This window comes from Rhodnius prolixus, unplaced genomic scaffold (assembly GCF_049639745.1).
Source record: "Rhodnius prolixus isolate KJV_2025 unplaced genomic scaffold, Rpr scaffold_12, whole genome shotgun sequence".
Classification (NCBI taxonomy): Eukaryota; Metazoa; Arthropoda; class Insecta; order Hemiptera; family Reduviidae; genus Rhodnius; species Rhodnius prolixus.
Genome location: NW_027411635.1, coordinates 12,155,479 through 12,181,154, shown reverse-complemented (window position 1 = coordinate 12,181,154; position 25,676 = coordinate 12,155,479). Strand labels below are relative to the sequence as shown.

The 25,676-nt window shown below is 37.1% G+C and overlaps 1 protein-coding gene across 12 annotated transcripts in view; it reads left to right on the top strand.

The window, feature by feature from the left end:
• The window catches only part of PMCA (plasma membrane calcium-transporting ATPase 3), a 451,317-nt gene that overhangs the window by 71,612 nt on the left and 354,029 nt on the right, over positions 1-25,676 (top strand). For 11 of the 12 annotated variants that reach the window (XM_074142762.1, XM_074142745.1, XM_074142749.1 and 8 more), the window contains exon 2: positions 68-98. The exons of the other annotated variant lie outside the window; for it this stretch is intronic. The gene's annotated coding sequence lies outside the window, so the exon portion shown is untranslated. The remainder of the gene's footprint in view (positions 1-67; positions 99-25,676) is intronic. 12 annotated transcript variants of the gene reach the window in all.

The following is a 25,676-nucleotide window of genomic DNA, read 5'->3' as shown; positions in this document are numbered from 1 at the left end:
TCTTGTAAAGATATATTACCAGATTTTTTTAAAAGTTAATCTTTTTTCTTCTGTTTAATTGTTTCAGATTGGAATAATTGCAGTCTCTGCAGATCGTGGTGAGTACAGATTTAATTGGTTCAGTTTATGGAGCGATTACCTCATTAGAAACTAAAGAATTAGAAAATCTTATTTAGTTCAATGGCAAAATTTGGCAGCGTTCCAATTTGATTAACGAACCAGTGTTCTGGTTTTTTAGGCGATCAATTCCTCGTATTTTGAGTTCAAATTAGAGTACTGTTCAGGTGTCTTTCTGGATATGGTGCAGCCCTTAGACTAGGAATGTTACTAAAAAAATAAGTTTTGCCAAATTACCCAATTCTCAAATCTCATCTCACTTGTTCGCTATTTTATAGTAGGATTTGGTTTTCGATTATTTCTAGTCGCACCTAACTCGGCAGAATACCCTTATTACTATTTTAAACGGGTACCTTTAGAAGGACCTGAGCCACGAGTGGGTCCTTAGCCCAACAGAAAACCCTAACTCCCACGTTCATTCTTCACACTGATTCATCTTAAACCTTCCAGTCTCGTTACAGTACCTCTTCAGGTTTATAAACTTGTTCCACTGCATCGTCTCCGCTCCAAATACCCTCAGTCTGCATTGTTCAAAAGCATGGACATTCCCCAAGGTAATGTGGCCACCGGCTCTACACACTCTTCAATTCCACCCTGAGTCGGCTAACTTACCTTCATGCTAAACAAGTGGCGGGCTACCATCTTCTTTAGATCCTTCTTAATCCATTGGATAATCTTAACGATATGGTTAGGCTTATCAATTCCCTCTATTAATCTCTTTGATTTTGGCGCAGAAGTTCAGTTGGTGCCATCTCATGTCCAGTTTTTTTTTTGTAGTTTCACTTGTAGTTTTGATTCTAGCAGACCAGACACGGTAGCACGGCCTACTAGAGAAGAATCTATATTCTCCCAATTCCTCAGCCTTTTTGTAACCTTAGATTTCTTAATGTCCTGCAACCCAGAAAAGGCTCACTTCTGAGCTTTCTTCTACACTCTTTTATCAGCTCTAGTAAACACTATGGTATTTTCCAATTCTTTGAAAGAAGTCAGATTATCCGAGAAAATTCCTCTCTGTTCTGTCTTGTCCATTTCTTGTTCATCGAACTACACCCTAGCATCCACTTGACCTTTGCTTTAAAAAAAACACAAATTTAAATGACCTCTAAAATCCACTCTCCGGCTACTCTAAGACTCCTTCCCGTCTTGAACCTGTCACTGTATATCAAGTTTCCTTGATGCTGGCTAATTAAGCACAAATCTGGGTCCTTATCCTCCTCATTATTAATAATGTTCCCTAGATCTGTGCTAGATAGAAGAGCAGTATTTGTAGAGCAGTACATCTACCCAAATGTATCCTCCAATACTTTCTACAAAGACAGATTCCTTTTATGAGTCTTAATTCCTCAAATAATGAACTGAACTCCACAAAATCCTGAAATCAACGGCGGTAAAGGTGTGTAAACTATGTTTATGCTTAGACGACGAATTTGCGCAAATCTGTTTCTAAACAATAATGCAATCGCCACATCCAATCTGCTACCTATCTTGGATAGCCAACCAACTTGGAATCGTCTCTCTCTATACTAAAAAACTAAAGCAAAAGATACGCAAAACTACGTCATCTATTGGGATCCAAATCAAAAAAAAAATTTGCTGGACAAAGTAACTTCTGATAAACTACTAAAATCAATCTGGACATTCGGCTAGTGTATTCCATTATAAGCCATATTAATATGCAATCCTACACAATGACCTTAATATTCCCAATCTAAATGATTCGCTTCATCTCCGCTTCCTCAATTTTCCACAGCAAACCAATGCTACAGCAAATCACAGGGATCCGCTCCTCTTTGCTACAATCACCACGCCTCGCATTTTTCTAAAACAATCACTTCTAGTTTAACTTGGGATACGACCAAAAAGCGCATTTTTGCGACAGGTACTTTGTTGGCTGCATCTATAGTAATTAAAAGACATTTAATGCTTTAACTAATTATACAAAATAAAATTCAGTTAATTCATTTAGGAATTCATGGATCAGTTTAGAATAGTTTTTATAGATTTAAATTAGAATTTACGTTCAAATAAACATGTTTTTGTACACAAATTAGGACAAGCACCCCTTAAGTTTGAAGATATTGTTGACAATTTCTGTATAAGCTTGTTTTGCTTGAATATATTTAAGTTTGTGAGTTCAAGTAAATAATATTGTATAATTAATTAAAAAAAAATAATAATAATGGAATTTCAGTTTTTCTCTGGCTTGAAATAAATGAAAGAGTTAGCAGTCTTCGAGGCACCATGATCGATGCTCGTCCCCATTTTTTTGCTTCGCCACTGCTTCCTAGAGCTTTTTGGTTTTTCTTCTCGAGTTTTTTTCACCAATGTTAGATCTTGAAGGATATCAAAGCGGGTTATAGATCCTCCACTTTTAAGTTTTGAAATCTGGCTTGCCTAGTTAGAATTGTAAGTCTGGCAAACCGGTCTTTCTACTCTATGCCAAGTTTAGGATAGGACGGCCATCAAGTTTACTAGTTACTGGTGCCAGTATCCTCCCATCAATGCTACTTTGGGGTGGATTTATTCACATCTAATACCTAGAGTTACTCTACAGACTTTCGAAGTGAGGGAGACCAAGTCTTGATTACTTCTAAATTTTACCTTCGCTCAATAATTTTCGAAGTTTTTTGTATTTTAATCAACATCTTTTCTCGAAAAATGAAAATACTTCCCCAAAATACCTTCCTACCGTTCGTCTCCTCTTATATTTACCCCAACTTTGGCTTTAGTGGAGGCTTTCAAAAGCAAAACAACAATAGCGCTTCATAACTGCTGTATACTTCTTCGATACCCCCCTAGTGATGCTGACATGGCCTAGAAATACGCATCATTAAACCTGGCTCTTCTCTAAATTACTTCGTCAATATGTCCTTGTATCCTAAAAATCTTCAATTTCTCTCAATTCTAATTTTCAACGTACTCCTGGGGTATACCCCGCATTTGTCTTTTTTTTTGTCCTACAGTACATTTCTTCGCCAAGGACCGCATCCTATAGTGAATCCTCCTTCGTCTTTACCTGTCTACATCACTCACTGTTTTTTAAATTCGCCTGTATCATCGCCACAACCAACTCCAACTTGACATTTCTGATTCTTGTTGAGATTTTATAAGCTTCATTCCTTCATACTATATTTCGTTATAATATTTAACCTTTAATACTTTATTTGCATTTATATTTAATTAATAGTAAGGTTTTTATTCGCTTTTATTAATTCATGGGACAGTTAGGCCATTATTATTATTATTTTCAATTCTGAACGAACCTGCTTGCCAGAACAAAGTTAAGTTATCATTTATGAATATATAGGTTTCGTGACCGTAAATTATTAAACTAAGGATTGGCAAGGAATCGGTCAAATAAAAAACAATTCGTCTTTTTGCCAACGTTTCGACAAATATATTGTCCTCTTCAGGGCCTGGATATTACAAATACACAAATACAAACAATTCAGTAACACAGAAAATCGGCAAAAAAAGAGTAATATAAAAATAAACAGTAAAATACAATAAATTCTTTATAATTATTGAAAACTTACGTGGCTATGCGGGTTGGTGGAGTTACAGAAAACTAAGAGCCAGAACTGGAGAAGCAGGTATATATCATTTGGTCAGGTAATTTGGAACAGGTAATCATTTGGTTCTTATGGTATTTAGTTCATAAGTGGTTTTTTGGTTTTTCCTCCAAGTGTCTTTAAGGTTTTTGTATTAAAATAAATTTCCCAATATCTATTTTATTTACTCTTTTGTTGTAATTAGTCTATTGTATCTGTCCCATTGTCAGTACCAAAATTCCCGTGTAAGTCCCGCTATATCTGTATATACGAGTATATACCTGCTTCTCCATTTCTGGCTCTCAGTTTTCTGTAACTCAACCAACTCGCATAGCCACGTAAGTTTTCAATAATTATAAAGAATTTATTGTATTTTACTGTTTATTTTTGTAGTATTACTGATTTTCTATGTTACTGATTCTCTAAATTGTTAGTATTTTTGTATTTGTAATATCCAGGCCCTGAAGAAGACAATATATTTGTCGAAACGTTGGCAAAAAAGACGATTTGTTTTTATTTGACCGATTCCTCGCCAATTTTGAATCCTTAGTTATCATTTATTCAAAACCATACTCAAGCACCAAATGCTTTCATTATTTGGGGAACATCCTTTGAGTATATCTCTCTTTGCCTACCACTTCACCACAAAGACATTAATGATTCTGTCTCCTAATACTCGTAGAAGCAGTTGTCTGGGTAGAACCTCGACGTTCTATAGATAGGATTTCGCCCCTTCCTCTGAAGTCCCATTTGTACTACTCGATTTGCCGATTTTGAAAATGAGGAAGCTTACACTATCTGTCGAGAAAATTTTATACTAATTTTTACTAGACGCTTTATAATTTATAAAAGTTTTATTTTCTGAAAAAAAAAAAAAAACAATTTTTCAGAATAAGGAGACTTCAAAATTTGTATTTCTCTATTTTCGAAAATCTAATAAAAGAACAAAAAATTAGAAATATAAAGCGGCAATAGGCATGCGAATCACAATGGGTCGGTCATTCGTTCCATCTATTTGTGTCAGCAAATCGATCTGTAGACAACGGACTAGAGTTCATTGAATTGCACATCTGTCTAGAAACAGCAAAGCATTACGCCAAGCATTGCTTTGAAATTAAATAGAAACTGATGTGAATAATCATCTTAGGTGATGATGGGTATTGTAGCTGGTAACGAGAGAACACGCCTAGGGGCCGGCAGTGCATTGGAAAAAAAACTAACTCCGGCCGCCATTGATCTCTGATCTTGATGCGCCTTAATTAAAATATGCAATTAAAAAAAATCTGGTGTAATTATATTTTCTCTTACTGATTTAATTTTGGACTAAATTAAATTAGTTTTATCAATAACTAGCTGTAGCCGGTCATGCGTTGCTGTGGCTCAGTCTGCAGCGAAGCAACAGCAAATCGATTCGTTGATGGCATTCCCCCGATTGATTGAGAACTTTGTTCGCGATTTCTGAGCACAAATCTTCAATCATTATCGACACTTCGTTGTAGATTTCTGCTGTGTAATTCAAGCTCATATTTGAATTTTCCTTTCGAATTCAAAGAAAAATATCTTCAGCCATGTGCGATTTATATTTCTCCCATAACTCTGTTGGAGATGAAGGAGAGAAGGCGGTCAATATGTATTCTCCAATAAATTCAGAGCTTGACATTGGCACTGCGGGAAGTGGCATGTGGAAATGGCCGTTGACAATTCTCAATTGCTGGAAGACGTTGGACCTGCGCACATTTGCGAATAGCATCTTTCAAGCGAAGAAAGAAGCATTCATCTTGATAGGGATACACCGGTGTACAGTCTGCCTATCGTAGTTTGTTTAAATAGTACGAGGTGTGGCTAATAAATAACGAGACTATTGCTGTAAAACATTTTATTTTAATTTTATACATATTTAGGTATTATCACCTTCAATATACACCCCTCCACTATCCCTACAACGCTCCATGCGAATTTACCATTGTTCGAAACAGTGCTGGGAAGTCTTTTTCTGTGAGCTCCTGCATGACGCGTGCCGCTTTTTCTTTCACAGCTTCAAAGGACTGAAATCGTGTTCCTTTTTAATGCAGATTTGATTTTGGGGAACAGATAAAAGTCACATGGGGCCAGGTCAAGTGAATAAGGCGGATGGCCTAAAACTGAGATGTTGTACTTGGCTAGAAACGTCTTGATAGACAATGCAGTGTGAGCCGGCTAGTTGTCTTGATAGAGAACCCATGACTTGTTCTTCCACAAATCGGGTCGTTTTTTTCCTTACTCTTTCACGGAGTTGAGCAAGCACCTCACGGTAGTAATGTTGATAATCGATATTTTCATCCGTTTTGGATGTGGAAGGGCAACCTGGGCGGTCATCATCTCCGACGTCTTCTCGGCCATTTTGGAAACGCTTGAACCACTCAAAAACTCGAGCACGTGATTAAAATTCATTGTCATAAACTTCTTTAAATAAAAGATAAGTTTCAGTAGCGGATTTACCCAGTTTCATGTGAAATTTCACTACAATTCGTTGCTCTACTACATGTGTAGTATCATGTTTTCGGCAAAACGAAACTAACACCTCTATTACACAAACGGACGGTTCCGGTCAGACAGATTTCTCTACAAGAACACGTGAGACGCTACAATCGAAAGAGAAGGCTTTACGCTACACAGCTGTCGGTCGTTAGGATTTGGCGCATGCATAGTTCTTCTGTAGCAGCATCGTTTGTGTCGTTCAACTGATTTTCTACTCGCATTCCATATGTAATACATAGACACTTCCGAGTACAGCAGTGTCAATTTGACATAACATGAAGTAAGCATTTAACGTTTCAGCCGATGGATTCAGGGCTATTTAAACTTTAGTAATCATAAATGTAATTGTGATTTTCTGTACTGAAAAAAAGTCGAGTAACAGATATTTATTGACTGTGCGATCAAGTAATTTAAACTTTTGAAATTTATGATGTATTTGTTTGATTGAAAACTCTTAATTGATTCGCTCTCTTATAATAAATGGCAGAATTACATCATCATCTTATGGACAGTTTATTGCCTTTTCGATTAGTGTAATTAAATTGTTATAGCTATAAACTGGTTGGAATTAAGGCCATTTTTTTATGTTAAATAAAAGCAGTGATGCATTAAAAATATTATAAAATTGCTGCTTCGCCAAAACGATGGAGAATCATGGTTTGTCGTAAATGAAGATTAGATTCACTATAGGTCATTTCAATCTGGTTAACCTGTGAAAATAAATCAATTCATGTGTAAGGAAAATAAATAAAATTTGGGATGTAACTGGAAAACCAATATAATCGCATAAAGAGTAATAGTTTGCAGATTAACTGGAATAGATAAGCCTTAATAAGAAGCGCGATTATTTTTATTGGGATTGGTAGTAAATTTCTTTATATTGCCCAGGCGAGTGATTTACTGATCCGAGTTACCCACAGGACAGACGCACTGTCCACGCTTCTGCACTGGCTCTACTATCTCAAACCATTCGCTTAAATTGGAGCTGGTAGTCTCTCAAAATCTACTAACTTGGTAGTTTCAACCTCTAACGACCAGGGACCATTTTAATATTTTTGTCGTTAGCAGAGACCACAAGGTTCAATAACACAATAAACTACTTTTAGATTTTAAAAAGTAAACTTCAATTAACATTGTGATTATTTTTTCAGTTATATTAATGTTCTTTTTGAGCTTTTGCATTTTCTTAACAAGATGGGTAGCGCAGCCGCTCGATTGCAACGCAATCGAATAACAGGTGAAAGGCCGTTTCTTCCTCCTCCTGACCACAATCTGCACAACAGTTCCGAGCTAATAAGGCCCTATCTTGTGCAGGTGCTTTCTGAACCTGCCGTGCCATGTGAATAGGCCTGTGATTAGAGTAATCTATTTTCTGCCCAAGCCCAGAGTCACTTTGATTCTTTGTTTGCACAGCCAAGGGCATGGACACTCTTGCTGTGTTTGACCCCAGGAAGCGTCACCCAGTACTTTTCATGTTCTCTCCAGATCCCAATCTCTGAGAGCCTCACGAACTTCACCCCTAATGATCCCCAGGACTGGTTTCGGGCCAATGAAAGGTGTACTAGCTCCATTCCTGGCCAACTGATCAGCTATTTCATTCCTCTTAATCCCCACATGGCCCGGCACCCATTCCAATCGGACTTTATTGTGCCGAGCCAGTTAATAGTGTTGATAAATAACTAAAATGTTCGGAATTTAAAGGAATATTTGAAATTTAGAACACAGAGAATAATGGCAAGAAAATATCGTATTAGAAAATACATCAGATTTTTGTCAGTTTGTTTTTCAATTTAGAATGAGAGAGGTAGTAAATACCAAGATGACGTAATTAAACTTCTTGTAGGTTGAGCTAAGTTAGTTAATTTATGCTTTATGCGATCTAGTTAGCGCATTATAAGAATGCATGTTGTGTATTAGCTACCGTAGACAGGGTACAAAGTATGAGCCGATCTGGCAGACTATCAACAATGTTTGCCTTAAAAGATGTTGGGCTCTCTGACAAGTCCACTTTTCTATCACGCAGTCTTGCTTCATTCAATTGTCTTGCCATTTGTTATTCAATTAAAAAAGTGCATTATTATATTTAATTTTTTTTTATTTTTATCTAGTCAGAAAGGAGAATAAGCAACAGTATATAAATACGCATTTATATTGCAGTACAGCTTTCATACAAATTCAGTTCAACTTTTGTTTAAAGTCTGTTTTCTAATTATGAGAAACATCAAACAAAAAAATTCTAAACTGTCTTAGTTATTCTAATACAATATAACCTGTTTTGACCTGAGTTAATACGGTAATACGGTAGTAGTGTGCATTCTCATACTCATGTGCATGTAGAGTGCATTCTCTAGTGTAAACAAGACAAGAGTCAGTAATCTATTCGAAATACCGAAGAAAAAATATTGCACCAATGGTAACTAATTTTAAATAAATTCACGAACAATGAAATGGTTAATGTCACGAAATTGTATTTATTAAATTGATATTATTTAAAAAAATGAATACTTTTCAGTGTAAAAAGATTTATTTTATTTTTTGCGAGTAATTTCAATATTTTACAATTAAATGTTCAGTAAATTATTTCATAAATTATAGAAATATAAATTAGTATCAGCTGATTGGTGGAATTACTATGATGACATTGTATTAGGCACCTGATTGGTTGAAACATTGAGATAGGGCAAATTGATTGGCTGTAGGCTTTGCGAGTAAAATTATCTAAATTATTTACAAAATTTAGTTACAATATAGTAACAATTTAGTAAAATTAGTTACTTACGCACAATGTACAAACATAATATACAAACAATATTGTGTACATAATATATTACATCCGGTTAATCTTTTAATCCTGCATTATTTACAGTCTCGACATAAATGTTTCTGAGACATTGCCAAAATTATAAAAATATATTTTACTAATTCTATTTGCATAACTGTCCTATGCAGTTGTGGTCTGTAGTTCTTCGAGATCTGAATGCAGCGAACAAAGTTTGTGGAGAGTTGTAAGAATGTATTTTATGTAATCTGTAAAGCTTTTATGTTACTACAGTAACATGTGATTCATTGGGAAGAGAAGGACAAAGAGAAGCTTTGATCTTTTTTTTAATGATTTAAGGCGCGTCAACATCTAAGGTTATTGGCGCCCGGAGGTTCTTTTCAGTTCACTGCCGGCCTCCGGACAGTGTTCTCTCAGACAACGCTGTCGGAAAGTGAGCTGTAAGAAGCTCCTAGGAAGAGAAAATCTAAGGGTCTGCACCTGGATTCTCGAACCCGGGACCTCCGCGTGGGAAGCTTTGATCTGACCATTATTTTTTTTTTTTTAATTTCATTTTAGAAACTTATTTTTTGTCGTTAATTTTGAGTACCCCTGCTGAGTCCACTCGGTCTTTTGCATGATTACTAAAGTGTTATTTTTAACTATATTTTTTTTACGCGATCGAACCATGAGAGTCTCCACTTCTATCTTAACAAAAGTTATATTTTTATTTACCATTCATTGTGGACATCGATTATTATACCTGTAAAAGTGCCATCAGAGGGGGCTGCCGACAACGGCACACAGCCTGAAGGTTAGGTTATAGTCTAGGAAGGTTTAGCGTCATTTTTAAAACAGAGGTTACCATCTTCAACGAAATACTCTTTTTTTTAGTAATTCATCAATTCTAACACCCACTTTACGATAACCATGGTTTTATCGCTGTTATTGCACACTTTATTGTTGATTTTGCGGATAGTATCTTATGCATTTTTAAATTCTGGAACTCACTTGGAAGTCTGAACCATAAAGACTTGTCTTCCGAAATTCCTGCTAACTTGAAATCATCCTCTCCTTCTTTAACAAGGTGCACAAAAAGTTTATCTTCTACTCTGTCCATTTTCTTCTTCGTCAAAATATTACCACTAGTAATTTAATTTGTAAGACGGTTTTCAAAAACAGATTTTATTATTCTGTAAAGAATAATTAAATTACTAGTTATATTTCACCGTCGTTAAACACTATGAAAAACTGTAACGTAAACACTTTAAAATGACGCTAAACCTTCCTAGACTATGAGATGTAAAAGTGCCATCAGAGGGGGCTGCCGACAACGGCACACAGCCTGAAGGTTAGGTTATAGTCTAGGAAGGTTTAGCGTCATTTTAGAGTGTTTACGTTACAGTTTTTCATAGTGTTTAACGACGATGAAATATAACTATTAATTTAATTATTCTTTACAGAATAATAAAATCTGTTTCTGAAAACCGTCTTACATACCAATACTATTTGATTACTCTTACGGGCAATTGTATCTGTTCTCCAAAGAGGATGTACAATATAAACGACTCAGCGTCAGCTAGTACGAGTATAGCGCGAAACGGAAACATAAATGAAGTCTTACAATAGTTTTCCTCTAAAAAGAAGAAGATTAATCAACCACTGCCATATAAAATCAAGGATATTATAATTATTTATTTATACAAGTATGTAAAGTTGCAGTTTTTACTCACAGAATATAGATTTTCTTTCAACTATGCTAAGTTAATTTCTTTTTTCGTCAATCGTTTCATTAATACAGAATACAAATTCAGAACTTATAAAACAGGCATTAGTAGGTAATCTTGCTGTTGATTAGATACTAATATTGTAACTGATTTAAAAAAATTTTCTGCAATTGATTTAATTTAAGGAGTAGTATTTTAAATATTAATCACTATTGCGTGAAATTACTAACCGCGCTTGATACAGCTCTAAAACCGCCTATGAAATCCATTCATTCATTCAAACTTAAATATAACTTCATCACCAAAATTTGTTAAAAGATAAATAACGTTTAAAAAACGAAATTTTAACTAAATAAAGAATGTAACTAAATAATACTGGGTTCATAATATAAAAAGGGGACAAAAGAATACATTACATACGACGTTTGTAGTTGCATGCAGCGATAAACTTCTTGTTTGTATGCAACTGTTTGCTAAAAATGTTCTTTCGCAGCCCCACTTCGCTTTACAATAGTGACATTGCCCAGCCAACTTACCACTAAATTTATTACATACCTCTCAAAGAGGTGCTTATAAGTCTCTGTATACTATTTATTTATAGTGGCGGTCCTTCGTAAATCTCTTTAGGAAATTCATTTTCTATAGCTTTTCAACTTACTATTTTTTCCTAGAAACGTTCAGTTTTGAAGTCCTACTAAACAAAGACTCCATTACAAACACTCTCATGGCTTCATTTTACTAATATTGCATTTACATACAAACTTTTCTTCGTATTCCAAATAAGTAAAGTAAAGTAAGGTAAAGTAATCGCCTATTTTCTTAGGCGCAGCTTAACGTCCAACTACCACTTAGGTGTCGGTGGACGGAGGCGACTAGCAAACATACTTTTTATTGTAAATTTCTTTTTATTAACCATTAAAATCCAATACATAAGACCGGGAATCGAAGCCACTACCAACAATACATATTAACTTCGCAGGTCTCGCCTCTAACCGCTCGGCTACTGTGGCGCCTTCGTATTCCTAATATTTAAGCCATATTTAATCCCTTATTAGATTTAGATTTACACGGCGGGACGGGACCCATGCCCCACGGCACTGCAGTCACAAAGAGGCTTATTGTGCCTTCCCCTTTAAGTCAAGTAGGTGAAACCTCCCCTTCTAAGAAGGTTGAGGACTTTCCCTACCAGTTCCTTCTGCGCTATAATCTCCTTTGGTCTCAAGGTACCAAAGATATCGGTAGCGCAGCCGCTTGATTGCAACGCAATCGAATAACAGGTGAGAGGCCGTTTCTTCCTCTTCCTGACCACAATCTGCACAACGGTTCCGAGCTAATAAGCCCTATCATGTGCAGGTGCTTTCTGAACCTGCCGTGCCCTGTGAATAGGCCTGTGATCAGAGTAATCTGATTCCTGCCCAAGCCCAGAGTCCCTTTGGTTCTTTGTTTGCACAGCCAAGGGCATAACCCTCTTACTGTGTTTGATCCCAGGAAGCATCAACCGGTATTTTTCATGTTCTCTCCAGATCCAATCTCTGAGAGCCTCACAAACTGCACCCCTAGTGATTCCCAGGACTGGTTCTGGGCCAATGTAGGGAGTACTAGCTCCATTCCTAACCAACTGATCAGCTATTTCATTCCCCTCATGGCCCGGCACCCACTCAAGTCAGACTTTATTGTGCCGAGCAAGTTAATCTAGAGCCTTTTTACACTCCCAGACCAGGGAAGAGGTATTTCTGAAGGAAAAGAGGGCCTTATCCCTTATTAAGTTGGTAAAACCTTAAAAATACAGTGAAATATAACCAATCAGGGAACCTTACACCAATTCCACTTGAAAACGTCGCAAAAACGAATTTTTTTCCATTAAAATGAACATAAAATTAATTTATATTTTGAGCAGTACATGCCTTACAATTTTAAAATAATCAATCTTTTTTCAGTAATTATTTGCATTACTAAATTTTTCTTCAAACGCCTCTCGTGAGGACTGGTTATAACTTCATTGGTAAATGGTTAAATGATTAAAAAAGCGTACTTAATAAATAAGAATATAATTTGAAACAATATTTAATACAAAACATAATCGTATTTGTAATAGAAAATTGAAGTTTACGCTCTTGGAATAACATTTCACAAATTTCAAATTGCTTACAATTTACTAAGCAATATTTAACTTACACCATCTTTCTACAGACGGAAGTTAGACTGCACAATTGGTAGCGCATATGCTAGCATTCGAACCAGTCAGACACATAAGAAAGTGGTAAATATAAACTTAACATATGCTGCAAGCAATAATGAAGTCGTAACAGCCGGCTATATACGACAAAGCTACGGTAGCCGAGCGGTTAGAGGCGAGACCTGTAGAGCTAATATGTATTGTGGTACTGGGTTCGATTCCCGGTCTAGAGGACTTGGATTTTATTTAATGGTTAATATGAGAAATTTTACAGTAAAGTTTGTTTGCTAGTCGCCTCAGTCCACTACACCTAATTTGGTAGTTGGACGTAAAGTCCGCCTGAAAAAATAGGCAATTACTTTACTTATACGACAAAGCAGTTTTTTTGAATTTATAAGCCTTTTTTTCAATCATAAAAACGTTGTAAAATAACTTGATTAGCCATCAAGAAGAGAGAGAAGCCTTTTGTCTTAAGGTTGGACTGGGCTCCTCTGTAAAGTTACATTTCACGGTATTGTACGGTTTGACAAACCGTAATGTTGGTTATAATTATTATAGGCCAACCATTCCGAGTTGGAAGAATATTATATTAACTGGACAAAACAATGTAAGTTGGGTAGAATGGATTAGCTATGCGGTTAACGTATTGGTTTCCCATGCGGAGGTTCTGGGTTCAAATCCAGCTGCTGGCCCTTTAGATTTTCATCTTCCTAGGAGCTTCTCATAGCTTATTACAGTGTTGTCTGTTACGAGAGAAGACTGTCCAGAGGCCGGCAGTGCACTGAAAAAAAAAGCTCCAGGCGCCAATAACCTCAGATATTTGACGCGCCTTAAATCATTAAAAAAAAAAATGTAAGGCACGTCAACGTCTGTAATCATTGGCACCTGCAGCCTCTTCCATAGCACTGCCAGCCTTTAAACTCTGTTCTCTCGTTGCATTTAACTCAAGTCTATTGCTGGATATTGCATTTTAATAAGCTCCCTAGAAAGAGGAAAAAAATCATAGCCGGCAGCTAAATTCAAATACTCTGGATCTCTGGGTAGGAATACAGTGCGCTAACCACTAGGCTAATCCCTTCCCTAACAAATTATTTAAAATTACAATTTGAGAAAATAAAATGGAAAAATCTTTTCCTCTATTTTTTTTTTTTGTTATTGTTGTTAACCTGGGTATTCAGCACAGCGACCGTAACCACTCCCTAGGGGGATTTCCCCCCCCCATACCAATCCTATGAGCGGGTAAATTCTGCTTTTCCAGCTGGTAACTATGCCCTTCCTACCCCGGATTAGACAGGAATGGCTTCCGCACAGCTGATATTCTTCCCGCTCGGTATTTTGGTTGGATATTACATATTCATAAATAGTATAACGAGTGTTAGAACCGCGCAACATGCGGAAATAGTAGAGGCGAGCTTAAAACTCCACGCATTCATTTTGGGTCTCGTGAAAATAAAGTTATCTGGGGGGAAAAAAAGTGTACTAAAAATAATAGGCCTTCATTAGCGTACTGGACTCCCACGCTGAGGTCCCGGATTCGAATCCAGCTGCTGACCCTTAGATTTTCTCTTCCTAGGAGCTTCTTACAGCTCACTTTCCGGTGATGGACAGTGTTGTCTATAACGAGAGAACACTGTCCGGAGGCCGGCAGTGCACTGAAAAAAGCTCCGAGCGCCAATAACCTAAGATGTTGTTGCGCCTTAAATCATTAAAAAAAGAATAAAAAATAGGCCTTCATATAAGTAAGTGGGTTTGCAAAATTTGTAATAACTAGTAGAACCATTTTTGGCAAAAGTACTAAAAACTATAACAAATCTCTGCTGTGAACACCTTCTCTTACAACTATATTCAAGGTTCTAACTCAATAATACTCACCAATCTCATAATAATGCTATAGTAGTCGTTACAGTAGCCGAGCGGTTAGAGGCGAGACCTGTAAAGCTAATATGTATTGTGGTACTGGGTTCGATTCCCAGTCTTAGGCCTTGGATTTTATTTAATGGTTAAATATGAGAAATTTACAGTAAAGTAACATATGTTTGCTAGTCGCCTCTGTCCACGACGCCTAATTCGGTTGTTGGACGTAAAGGACGCCAGAAAAAATAGGCAATTACTTTACTTACTTTACATTATAGTTTGTAAAACCAGTTCATTACATTGAAATATTGCCTTAAAACCTGAGGTACTCATTGAGAGATCTCTTTGAAGATACGCCACCGTCTTCCAGGCCGCGAGGTCTTTGCAATTAATAAAACCTATGCTGAGGAAAAGCTGCGAATGGATCCTTAGAAATAGGGAGATTTTCATGTTTTAGGACAGCCAAACTGCACTGAAGGCCCTTAATACCTCTTCCCTGGTTTGGGATTGTAAAAAGGCCCTAGAACAAGTGGCTTGGTACAATATAGTTCGGCTGGAATGGGTGCCGGGTCATGTGGGGAATTAAGAGGAATGAAACAGTCGACCAATTAGCCAGAAACGGAGCTTTGTTAGTACTCCTTTCATTGGCCCGGAACCTGTTTTGGGATCATCAAGGGTGCAGTTCTTGCGGCTCTCAGAGATTGGATCTGGAGAGAGCATGAAAAGAACTGGGTGATGTGTCCTGGGGTTAAACACAGTAAGAGTATGATGCCTTGGCGGTGTAAACAAAGTGCCGAAGAGATTCTGTGCTTGGGTAGAAATCAGATTACTCTGATTACAGGCCTATTTACGGGGCATGGTAGGTTCAGGAAGCACCTGTACAAGGTGGGGGCTTATTAGCTCGGAACCGTTGTGCAGATTGTGTCAGGAAGAGGAGGAAACAGCCTCTCACTTGTTAAATGGTTGCGCTATGAAACCTTTGGAACTTTGAGGCCAAAGGAGATAGGAGCGCAAAAAGAACTAGTAAGGAAAGTCCTCAACTTCCTTAGTAGGGGAGGTTTCGCCTGCTAGATCCAAAGGGGGAGAGCACTATATTCCTCTAGTGGCTGCGGTGCCGTGGAGCGTAGCCCCCGTCCCGCTTTTCTATTCTATTCTAAGTTAGCCAGGATGATTGAATCGCACAGTATGTCTACAGATCACAGAGAGATATTCTCCTAGAAATGTCCACCAGACAATGTCCGAGAACGTCTCGATAAGCGGCCTTAACATCAGACTCTGCACAAAATGAGATAATAATGTACCAGTACTGTCAATAGTAATGTAACCAGACAGACAGTGCAAACTAATTTTGTCTTTTGCAGAGTGCAATATATCAGAATGTTTATCAAAATACCACAATGCACTTGTAGACTAGTAGGGTTGTTAGTTTGGACTTGTGACTGAGTGGTCATCGTTTTGAGACACGCTTATATTTGTTTGAATGTATGTGTGTAATTGTGTGACCCCAAACAAACTCAAAAACAAATAATTACACAATACTAAACCTTATTTTTAGTTTATAAGGTTTTATATTAGTTAGCTTTATAGAATTCGGCCGTAACTTATCCAGCGAAATCTCTTAACCACAGATACCAGATTTATCAACTCGTTGGAGACCCACCTTATCGATAATACTTTGATCCGCACCTTAAATCTAATTGTAAAACATTTGTTTGTTTTTTTTAAATCTAAAATTGAAGCAAAAAATATAGTTAATTGTTTTTATGTGTTTCTTTACATATGCATTTGTAAGAAATTTAAAAATATTTCAGAAATAATGGCTAAAGCTGTATCCAATTTTATTTAATTTCCAACCAGGTTTTTGGCTGGGATTTTATGACATTATGTTCCTTTGATACAAACCTATATTTTGATGCGAATTTTCTTATAATTTTTTTTTCTTTAATAATAGATGTTTCTGTTTAATTAAAAACGCTCCTAAATTATTAATTGAAATTCAAATAATTAGAAACTAGATAATTTGCATTGATTTAAAGAAAATAGTCGCCATTCATCTGGTTTACTATCTTTTCCAGAGATCTCCCAAAAGGGGTTCGAATCCAGTTACCGGCTCTTAAATTTACTATTTTACTAAGACAAAGGCAGACAGTGGGTTTTAAGGGGTTCTTGAAAAAAGAAAATCTAAGGGCGGTCAACTAGATTTGAACCGAGAACTCTGGAGTTTTTTTTTTCAGCCGGCCTCCGGATAGTGTTCTCTCGTTAGAATATAATCTTATTACTATCTCAGTTAATCTGGTTCAACAATTTAAACAGGTTTTGCCCTATTTGAGCATTGAATGGGAGGTATTTTAAAGAAATACAATATCTACAAAGAATTTAGCCTAACAGTGGTAACTACTGGTTAAAATGTTACCAATGTGCGGATCACTGTTGATATTCAGCAGTGCTTACGAACGGTATTTTGTTTCCAATAAGTCAAATCAGCTGAACAATTTACACACAGATAATTCAATAAACGTTCAAAAATTTATGATTTCGTTTCTTTAAATTGGAAAATATTCAATATAAATAGAAACTACGGAAAGAACGTTTAAAGTAAAATTTGGTTTAATTGTTTTGACCTCAAGTTACCACAAGACCAGTAAATATTTTAACCACAATTCTCATGCTTTTAACTAAGCTTTGGACTACTTTTAAGCACAATATTCTTCTAAATAAGATTCAGAATTAAAATTAAAATATCTTTTTAGAAATATTTGTAAGATTCAAGAAGATTAAATTTTATAAAATGCGGTGAGGACAAGTGGTATGGACTGTTCGCACCAATTTTTATTTAAAAAAAAAGGAAAAGTAAAGTAATTGCCTATTTTTTCAGGCCGAGCTTAACGTCGAACTACCCAATTAGGTGTCGTGGACGAAGGCGACTAGCAAACATTAAGATTAAGATTGCTTAAGACGGGCGGTTCCACCAAAAAGGGGAAGGAACGCAGGCAATCCTAATGCCCATTGTTCCCCGCCAACCCTCATCTCATGAGAGATACCGGGGCTTCAAAACAAATCCGGCTAAAGGTTGCCAGATGCTAATACGAGGGTCGTTTGAAAAGTCCGTGCAAAAATAAAAACTACTTAATTTTTTGGGGTAAACCTTTTTTATTTTTCAACATAGTCTCCTTTTAGGCTTATACACTTCGTCCAACGCTGCTCTAGTTTGTTGATCCCTTCCGAATAATAGGATTTGTCCAAGTCTGAAAAATAGCCATTCGTTTCTGCAATCACCTCCTCGTTTGAATAAAATCTTTTTCCCGCCAGCCATTTCTTCATATTGGGGAACAAATAGTAGTCCGAGGGAGCCAAGTCTGGAGAATAGGGGGATGTGAAACGAGTTGGAACCCTATTTCCATTAATTTTGCGACCACAACTGCTGAGGTGTGAGCTGGTGCGTTGTCGTGATGGAAAAGGACTTTTTTGTGGGCCAATCGTGGGCGTTTTTCTTGCAGCTCGGTTTTCAAACGGTCCAATAACGATGAATAATATGAACCTGTAATAGTTTTACCCTTTTCCAGATAGTCGATGAGGATTATTCCTTGCGAATCCCAAAAGACAGTCGCCATAATCTTTCCGGCCGAAGGAACGGTCTTCGCCTTTTTTGGTGCAGATTCATTCCCCCTTGGTAACCCATTGTTTAGATTGTTCTTTGGTCTCAGGAGTGTAGTGATGTATCCATGTTTCATCCACAGTGACGAAACGACGCTTAAAGTCCTGCGGATTCTTCTGGAACAGCTGCAAACCGTCCTTGCAACACTTCACACGATTTCGTTTTTGGTCAAGCGTGAGCAATCGCGGCACCTATCTTGCGGATAGCTTTGTCATGTCCAAATGTTGATGCAAAATATTATGTACCCGTTCATTCGAGATGCCCACAGCACTAGCAATCTCACGCACCTTCACCCTTCTGTCATCCATCACCATATCATGGATTTTATCAATGATTTCTGGAGTAGTAACCTCAACAGGGCGTCCAGAACGTTCAGCGTCACTTGTGCCCATATGGCCACTCTGAAAATTTTGAAACCACTTATAAACTGTTCTAATCGAAGGTGCAGAGTCACCATAATGTTTATCAAGCTTCTCTTTAGTCTCCTGAGGCGTTTTGCCTTTCATAAAGTAGTGTTTAATCAACACACGAAATTCTTTTTCGTCCATTTTTTGAAAATCACTCGACTTCCTCGATTCAAACGAATGCCAAACACAAAGAAATAGACCGATCTGGCTGAAACTTGGTGTGTGTTCTTCCAAGAGATGCTACTAACTAAACATAACCTCGATACGCGCCAGTAGTGCTATCTCTCTGACTTTGCACGGACTTTTCAAACGACCCTCGTATAATAAACTAATAAAGTAGCAACAGAACACTAGGGAGCATGACGACTCAATCGCCCTAGAAAGTTCTGGTAAAGATTAACAGATGCCACAATCTCCGGTAGGGAAACATTTACCCTACCGAAGACGAGGAATCTAGTTTTAGAATAAACTGGACACACCTCTACAAAGTGCCTGCACAGTCTCATTGGACTCACCACAGCCAGCGCAGATTGGCGAGACTGGGTAAGGCCACATTTAAAAAGATTATACGCTAAATGCGCATGTCCACTCAACACCTGAACCAACTGGCGGATCCAGGAACTAGCAAACATACTTTACTGTAAAATTCTCATATTAACCATTAAATAAAATGCAAGACGTAGACCGGGAATCGAACCCATTACCACACAATACACCTTAGCTTTACAGGTCTCGCCTCTTAACTCTCCGCGGTTTTGGCGCCTAATTTTTATTTTATTTCTCAATTACAAATCAAATATTAACTTATATCGCTGATATTATATGATAATTGATGTTATTCATTTTTGAAAGCTCCTCGAAAATTTGTAAATTGTGCTAGTTTTATCTTTTAGCTTGCCTTTTAATGCGCGTAACAAGTTATTTCTAGAAATGTTTTTTTTTTAAATATAGAACATGATAGCAAAAGGTATGCAATGTTATCAGGTGACCGCATACTATACACATTGTATAAAATACTCTTTTCCCACTAACAACCGGTTGGAATTTCTAATGACTTGTTACTACAATTATTATAATCAATTTTTTCTTCAAAAATTTGTATTTTTCACTAAAAAAAAGATGGATGATTTCAATGAAGGTACATTAGTGGTTTCCAAAATTTTGTCGGCCTTGTCGCCTGTTCTCCTCAATGTTCAGAATAAACTGTCACGCCTTCTGCATTTTAACGCAGTTTAATTTAATAATAATTGACTATTCTCGTGTTACTATTAATTTAATGGATTGCAAAACCAAGTTCTAAGTAAGTAAGTAAAGTAAAGTAAAGTAATCGCCTATTTTTTCAGGCGGGCTTAACGTCCAACTACCAAATTAGGTGTCGTAGACGGAGGCGACTAGAAAACATACTTTACTATATTAACCATTAAATAAAATCCAAGGCTTAAGACCGGGAATCGAACCCAGTACCACAATGCATATTAGCTTTGCAGGTCTCGCCTCTAACCGCTCGGCTATCGTGGCGTGTTACTATTAATTTAATGGATTGCAAAACCAAGTTCTATATTTATTATAATTGAGAACAGAAAAATATGGTGCAACTTACACGAGTTAATCCTAATATAATTACTGAAATTCTAGCCTATACTTGCCGCGGTCCCCCAGTTGTGGTGGTACACGGATGGCTCCAAGACGGAGGGTGTGGGAGCAGGAGTGTACGGGGCGAAGCCGAAATGTAGCTTTTCGGTTAGCCTAGGCAAACTAGCTACAGTTTTTCAGGCTGAGCTAGCTGCAATTAGGTTCTGTGCTGCCGAGATTAGTGGGCGAGGAATTATTGATTCTAAGGTCGTGATTTTCTCGTACAGCCAGGCGGCTCTGCGAGCTATCGGTTCATACCAGGTCAATTCAAGGCTGGTATGGGTGACTGTCTGGGTGCTCTGAAGGAGATTAGTGACCAAAATAATGTCTTTCTAGTCATTCAAGACATAGGGGAAACGAAGCGGCAGATATATTGGCCAGGGAAGGCTCTGCAGGACACTTCGTTGGCTTCGGAGCCCTATTTTGGGGTTTCCAAGTGCCCTTAAGACTGCGGCCATTAAACTATGGGTGCAGAGAAGGTCTCAGGAGTGGTGGTTTGCCACCATTGGACAGAGGTAGGCTATTCGCTGACTGCAGTATTAATCCGTCAAGGCCGTGGGGCTATACCGATAATTGTGGGCCTATTAACTTGGCCACTGCAGACTCAGAAAACACAAGCATCGCATGGGCCTGGCAGATGGCTAGCCTTTGTAGGTTCTGTCAGGAAGAGGAGGAGGAAACGGCACTGCACGTGTTGTGTCAGTGTGAGGGGCTTGTCCTGGCTAAGGATGTTACTTCTCGGGGAGGAAAAAAACCAAGGCCTGTGAGCTTTACCCAGGAGTCGCTCTCCAGAATTAAGAGTCTGATTAAACGGACGGGTCTGGAGGGTGAGCTCTAAAGTTGGGGAGCCACAGTAGATCCAAAGGGGTCGCAGTGGAGGGCCGCCTTATTAGAATCTTAATCTTAGCCTATACTTCTGCTTTAAACTCGGAAATAAAATTAATTGATTTTTGTTGTTGTAAAAACCTTACATTGTTACGATTTAAAAGTAGAGCTAAGTCTATCCCTATAACCGCCGTAAAACGAATCCTTCTTCTCCTAGAAAAATGATATAAATAAAACATAGATGTACTTTGTACATAGATGTAAATAGATAATTCATAAATAATCATTCATCGTTCTTGATGAGTGAATCTTTGATCGAAGAAGAAGTAAAATAATATTTCTAAGCACCTAAACAGAACCGGACAAAAGAAATACTAATATTTTATGTTAAATATATATAAATATTATAATGGTCAACAGCATAAGTCCTGAAGATGACCTAGTCCCTGGTTCGAAAGATTGGCAATAAATAATGACTGAAATCGGCAACATTCTTTCCTCGTTTTGGATCGATGAATCAGTCACCATAAACGATGAACAATACTCTACAATAATAACAATAATAATAACTAAATAATAATTAATATAGAGTATAATTTATTACTTCAAAATATTAAAAAAAGAAATATGCTAATTATAATAATCTCAAATTATTATCATACATTTTATTCATTAATGCAATCCTTTAAGGTGTTTGAAGTACTCAAAAGCACACATTGTTTGTAATATAATTAATTACAAGCAAACTTATTAATTGGAGTATTAGTTTATAACAAACTGATAAAACTCATTAAATTTAGTATGTTTGTAATAATGTTTGTGTACCTGGTGTACCAATTATATTAGATTGTTAATGACATGTAGTGTTCAGTGAGTGGAACACGGTTGTTGGTCTAGTGGTTATGAAGCGTGGCTTTGGAAGTGGGAGATCGCCAGATCGAATCCTGCTAGCAGGAAGCTACTTTTTATTTGTTAGAAAAAAAAAAAAATTGTTAATAGCAAAGTTTTGGCTTCCGTTGTCGTCATAGACTTACTAATTTGGTAGTTGGACGTTAAAAGCCTCGCCTAAAAAAAATAGGCTATTACTTTGTGAAACTTTGTACGAGCATGGAACTATAGGATAATTGAGGATACAGGAGATAGTATATCGGTTACCTCGAATTAGTCGAATAATTAGACATGTTGAAATTAAGTACGAAATATGGTGTCGGCCAAACGATCGTCATGGCTAGGCTAGCACAAAAGTAAAAGTAAAGTAATTGCCTATCTTTTTCAGGCAAGTTTTACGTCCAACTACCAAGTTAGTTGGTCGTGGACGGAGGCGACTAGCAAACATACTTTACTGTACACTTCTTTTATTAGCCATTAAATAAAATCCAAGGTCTAGAGACCGGGAATCGAACCCAGTACCACAATACATATTAGCTTTGCAGGTCTCCCCTCTAACCGCTCGGCATAACCTGACCTTTTTTACTGTCCACTATTTTTGGTGACTGATTTCATTGTTTCAATAGGTTGAAAAATATAAATGCCAATTTCAGTCATATTTTGTATTTTTTTTTATTATGCCGAGCTTTCGACCTAGGGTCTAGGTCATCTTCAGGGCTAATTGACAATGTAATATTGTATATCATTAAAGGTTGGTGTATCTTCTGTCTTTTCTGCTCATGGACTGCGATTAAAAATGTCAAGTAACCCTGAAGATGACCTAGTCCCTAGGTCGAAAGCTCGGCATAATAAAAAATAAACACAAAATATGACTTAAATTGGCAGTTATTTTTTCATCCTACTGACCTTTTTTGACAAAAATTTTCAAAAAAATTCCGGCCTTCAGGCTTCTTATCAGGGACTCCACACTGGCGATCTCAGGGCACCCAGGACCTTCCGCCTCCAAGGCGTACCGCTACTAGGCTTCTTCTTGTGAGAAGTATGACTCAGGAGTGGCCATGCTGTAGCTCTTTGCTCCTTTCTATTGGCGCAGACATTAATAATAAGCCAAATATATAACTACATATTTAAAACTCAATCAAGAAGGCTGCGATTGTTGATGTAACCTGATGGTAATCACAAGAGTATATGGACCACACTGTGTGGCTCGGCACATCTGTATTTCGTATCAGTCATGATAAGGGCACATATTCCGGGCCGAAACTTGGCAAACTCACGAATTTACCAAAGTACATCTAACAAACCAGATTTCAAAGGATAAATATAAGAGTGAGTTGTAAGTAAGATTTTTTGTAAACACCCTGTTTACAATCTGTAGTCTATAGAGATCGCCTCCCACGCTAGCGAAAACTTAGTAGTGTATGGGATATCCCAGACTTAGAAACTTGCTCTAAATCTCTAATTCCTGCCTATCACGTAAACCCTTTCCCATAATATTACCATAGGTGGTAGATCTGTACCCCTTGCTAGAAGTTTAAGGTTGCAGTTTGACTTAATTTTTAGTTTTAGAGTATTGCTCATCTTTTTTAGTGTCTGATTCATTAATCTAAAAAGAAGAAAGCTTTCGACCTAGTAACTAGACCAGAGCTATTGCCAATTATCATATTTTTTACATTGTTACATCTAGGCGCCACGGTAGCCGAGCGGTTACAGGCGAGGCCTGTAAAGCTACTATGTATTGTGGTACTGAGTTCGATTCCCCGGTCTTAGGCCTTGGATTTTATTTAATGTTTAATAAAAGAACTTTACAGTAAAGTATGTTTGCTAGTCACCTCCGTCCACCGACACCTAAGTGGTAGTTGGACGTAAAGCCCGTTTGCAAAAGTGGAAGATTTACTTTATTTTTAGACACTTTAAAGTAAAGTAAAGTAATTGCCTATTACTTTCAGGCGGGGCTTTACGTCCAACTAATAAAGTAGTTGTCGTAGACGGAGGCGACTAGCAAACATACTTTACTGTAAATTTCTTTTATTAACCATTAAATAAAAATCCAAGGCCTAGAGTCCGGGAATCGAACCCCAGTACCACAATACATATTAGCTTTACAGGTGTCGCCTCTAACCGCTTGGCTACCGTGGTGCCTTACTTTTATACACTTTAAGTGTTCTTTTAGATTTTCTTTTAAAGAAGTTTTGCTTTTAATGCGATAAGAAACCATTTCTGTTCAAACTTTTTTGGAAAAGTGGAAAAACTCGAGACATTCCTTTTTTACATAAATCCACACACAGAGTCACCAATTGTAAGAAACGAAAAGAATTCTGGAATATATTTTAATTTTTTGTATAGCATGTAGTAATGATTAAAATTACTATTTGACGGTAGAAAATAAAAAATAGAGTAAACGAGTAAGTAGTGATGGCCACATAGTAGGGGCACGCTTGCGCGGTGTTGTCCCGTGTATTGATCGGTCGCGGACCACTAACCCACATCGTTCTTTCATTCAGAGGCTTCTTATCTGGCACTCCACACTGGCGATCTCAGGGCACCCTGGACCTCCCCCTCTTCTCACCCCAGGCGTACCGCTCACTAGGCTTCTTCTTGAGAGTAGAGTGACTCAGAAGTGGCCATGCTGTAGCTCTTTGCTCCTAACCCATTGGTAGATTTGGATTTAGTATTAGTTATTCTTGTAAGGAAACACTCTTGGCGATTGTAAAAATACTCTTTGGATAGGGCCGTGATGAATTTTAAGGTTTTGGCTCGGGTATCTGGGAAGCCAATAGACAGTCATATTTCTGGTAAAGCGTGTAATTTGGTGTTGCCACTCCCGCGATTCTCTCCAGATCTGTTGGAGTTGTTTGCCGTATGGGTATTCTTAACTCAGACGTCTGTCCCCTGAGTCACAAAGCTAAGATGGATGCTTACCCCATCCCAGCTCGTATAACTCCTTCGCTACAAATAGAGTTGCTGCTAAATAGATTTTGTTTTTTTTATTGCTTTTAGGAGATACATATTTTGTTCTCATAACATAAAATTGTTTAAATAAGATCCTCTCTATTCTTGGCTAACAAATGATGAAATTTTCTGGCGTGACAAATAAAAAAGAAAAAAAAAGTCTATACAAGTTAGAGAACTAAGTAGTTAATGTACAAAAATACAAAATTATTAAAAAAGAAGTAGTATACAGACAAAAGAATTAAGACTGAAAGCGTCTTAAACCTCTACTATTTACTGTTCGATGGTTATACTCGTATTATCGACTGAATGAATTTTTTTTTTAATATTAAATAATGGCCATTGAATAAAACAAAACATTTACTAACGTTAACTGACAAATTTTCTGCCTTCTTTATTAAAACTGTCTATAACTCTTCTACAACGAATTGATCGTCCAAAAACTGCACGAAAAAGCGTTACATTGTAAAACACCCAACTTTGACAATTTTTTCTCTTTTTCTAAATAAGATAAAATTCCCAAATTTTCTTTATAATATAGGGCAAATCCTCCTTCACAACTGTATTTTTTTTTTTTGCAGCAACCTAGATCTGATAGATTTTCAGAAAAAAGTTGC